The following is a 3,716-nucleotide window of genomic DNA, read 5'->3' on the forward strand; positions in this document are numbered from 1 at the left end:
TTGTAATCCTTGTCCAAACCAAAGTCAGGAAGATCATAAGCTCCTCTGGAGCATTGTATACTGTCCTCTGGCTAAACTGACAGTGTTAGGGCTGTTTTTGATTATGTTTTAGCCATTCATTAGCACTGGGAGCAACAATCAGAGAAGCCTCCATTAGCAAACAACACATTTCCATAGAAATTTCCATGCTTTTCATTTCATAAAAATCATGCTTTTCCTTTTTCAAAATTATTTTTTATTGTTTTTCATATCAATCCCAGTACCCTCTCCCTTCTATGACCACCCTCCAACTGCCCCTCATCCCGTTCCCCACTCACTCCCCAAGGTTGGTGAGGCATCCAGGAGAGATCATCAAAATCTCTCAAGTCATTAGAAGACAGGAAAATGACCCAAAGGACAAAGACTTCAGAAATGTAACAATATACATATATACATTTCTCACTAACAGACATATACCTGAAATGTCTTGACTAAAGGTAGAACCGTAATGTGCAATATGATAAAATATCCTAAGTTGTATCAACATTCAAAATATGTACTTACATCCAGACAGTTTTATATTTCTGTGCAAAACATCATAAGCAGAAAGAGGACCCGAACAGTCCAAATACAAGAATCTAACAACTTAGGTTATCAAGGATCTAGCAATTCAAATTATCTATAGCTAACAGTTGCTAAACTTAGTTCACTAGATAATATGTAAATCTGGCAGTATACCATCCTAACCATACCTTTCCCACCCATATCCAAAACTTACCTAAAAGAGATACCCGAGTCTGAGCATCACCTTCCATACCCTGTCCTAAAGAACTAAAACCCAACCCTATGCAGGTGTATATTATCCCCTAAGGCAACAAAAGTCTGGAGAGGACCTGCTGTAACATTTGTAGCCAGTCTCTGCTTGGCAGGAGATGCTTGACTGAAGTTCTCATCTGAAGCTGTGGCCACAGTGTAACAAGAAGGTGCACCCTTTCAGCCAGCTAGTCTGGAGATGTCTCCAGCTTTATACTCCCAACCTGGTTTTAGGGTGATGTTTGTTTGTTCAGAGGCATCAAGTGGAATCAAATGGAATAGATGAAATGGGCCCCATCTTCCTTGGGAGACTTCAAAGATTGCTGTTAGGAACGTTTTTGTTTGCTGTGGAGGACTTAAACATTAATATCAGCACAGAAAGCTTAACTTCAATAGGTGGACATTCAGGGAAAGGTAACAATAAGGATGGGTTAAGAATGAAGAAAATTGGGATTTTACAGATATTAGAGTCCTAGATTTTGTTTCCTTTTGTCTTACACGAATGGCTTTTGATATGAGACAGAAACTCTGAATTTTCTTCAAACAACATGTTTGAACTTGGAGAAGGAGGGTCAAGTTCAACTCCAAAGCCAGATATGATTTTTATGTATATAGGGACTATGACTGTGCTAGGAGGTAAGAGGATATGAGTATACTATAAGTATTTTAACATAGCATTAGATTCTCCTTTGTTTGATGGTTCTGTCTGGATAGCTACCCTCTCCTCTTTAGGCATATACATGCTCTGTGTCTTTGTGCTTTTTTGGAGATGGGGTTTTTTTTCTTCATCCCAGGAAAGATCAAAACACTCCTTTTACCTTTGTGAGGTCTCCATACATCTCCTGGGATATACCTTGGTGGACGATCTTTCTTTTCTCACCATCAAGAGGTTTCTCCTCTTAAAATCAGATGTTGATCATCTGTGATGGTATCCAGAGCTTTTCTTCTCCTGTAGAAACAAAGAGGAAACACCTACCACAGTGTAACACATATCTTGGTTTCCATACCAAGGTCAATGCATCCTTGAAGTACAGCAGCTGGTTTAGTGCAGAAAGTTGTTTTCTGTTGTTCAGTGTCTTACTGCAACTGTTTTCCCCTTCTCATTATCATGAGACAGTTTAATGTTAGTAAAGCATTAAGTAATCTGTGTGTGTGTGTGTGTGTGTGTGTGTGTGTGTGTGTGTGTGTGTTTTAGGGGGGCAGGGGGTGGCAGGTCTTGGTTCCTCCAACCTGCTTATAGAGCATTTCCTTTAAAGTGCAATTAGATCTCTCAAGTAGTGCTTGTCCTGTGGGATTGTGTGGTATACCAGCTTTATGCTTTATGTTATAATATTCAAAAGAACATTACAATTTGATGGACACATATGCCAGAGCCTTGTCAGTTATTTGTGCAGGTAACCCATAATTGCCATTACCTCTAAGAGGTGTTTGATATCAGAGTCAGACTTTTCAGAACTCAGAGCAGTGGCCCATTGAAATCCTGAAAATGGGGCACATAGTTTAGTTTTCCAAATTCTGCAAAGTGAAACCATCCATTTGCCAGATTCCTCTTCTAGGTATACCTTTAGGATTGCTACCTGGAGGTATAGGAGTTTGTTACAGAATGGACAAGTAGGATATTAATTTATTTATTTGATATATCCTTAGCTTGTTGCCGATGGAAAAATCCTTTTTTAAAATGCCTTTTTTTTTTTTTTTTTGTTGTTTTTTTTTTTTTTTTTTTTGGTGTTTTTTATGAAACTCTGAGACCTCTAGCACACTTCCTTTAATTCGCAATCCATTTCATCAGCTGGTAGATTCATATGGGGATCTTGTTATGTGTAGGTGTTTCCTGCCTGTCTGGACCCACAGCCACAGGAGCCCCCAAATAACACACAGAGGCGCTGTATTTGATATAAAGCTGCTGGCCAGTTACTAATTTCTTATGAAAAACCCCCACTATGCTTATTGCCTGTTTCAACTGCTCTTGCTAATTTGCCAGGGTCAAGCTATGAGAAAAGTACAGGAGGGAACCAGGTGCTGCTCTCATCCAACGCCAACAAAGTATCTGTGGCCTGCAGCTTGGACTAAAGCAAGGTCAGCAGGACAGTGTCCAGTATGCTGAGATAGTCATAACTGAATTCTTTGTATTCTTTGTGTCCAACCCAAATAACCAACTGTCCTTGGTTAACTACAACTGCTACATTTAGATGAAACAATGAAGTCCCTGTAACCATGCTTCTGCTTCTGTAAGCCTGCTTCTTGCTACACCAACCTTATATAAATTGCATATGCTTTAACCAGGCACGCTCTCTCAGTCTCTCGAAAGACTAGGGCGTCCATAGGTACCTGTGTGTAAACAATAAATAACCTCTTGCACTTGCATCCAGTGGTCCGGTCTCGTCTCTTGGGGGCAAGGGCCTTCCCCCCTGACAGGCTCCACAAACTCTTGGGGTCTTTCATTGGAGGTTCCACCGAGATTGGAGACCCTTCCCCTGGAGACTGACACTGACACCCACTGGGAGGTAAGCTGGCCAGCGCTTAATTTCTGTTCTTTGTTGTCTTGTTCATACGTCTTTTACTTGTTGCTTGTTGCGCAGCGAGTGGTAATTGGCTAGGCTAGTCGAGTCTGTAGGTGGCTTGAGAAGGAGCTGACGAGCTCAGACTTCTACCCGCCACCCTGGGAGACGTCTCAGGGATCTGGGGCTCCCGATTTTTCGGAGCCCACAACGAGTCCCAGGGATTCGTGGTTTTGGAGGGGCCAGAGGGCTTAAGACCCTCTGTGCCTCCAACTCAGTATCTGGTTTCGGTTTTACGCCGAAGTCGCGCAGCACGTCTCTGTGCCGGCTGTCTCTCTGATCTGTTTGCCTTGTCTATTTACTTGCTTCTTTATTTTGAAAAAGACATGGGACAATCTGTAACTACCCCTTTGAGTCTGACCCTAG

Source organism: Phodopus roborovskii, unplaced genomic scaffold, assembly GCF_943737965.1.
Source record: "Phodopus roborovskii unplaced genomic scaffold, PHOROB, whole genome shotgun sequence".
NCBI lineage: Eukaryota > Metazoa > Chordata > Mammalia > Rodentia > Cricetidae > Phodopus > Phodopus roborovskii.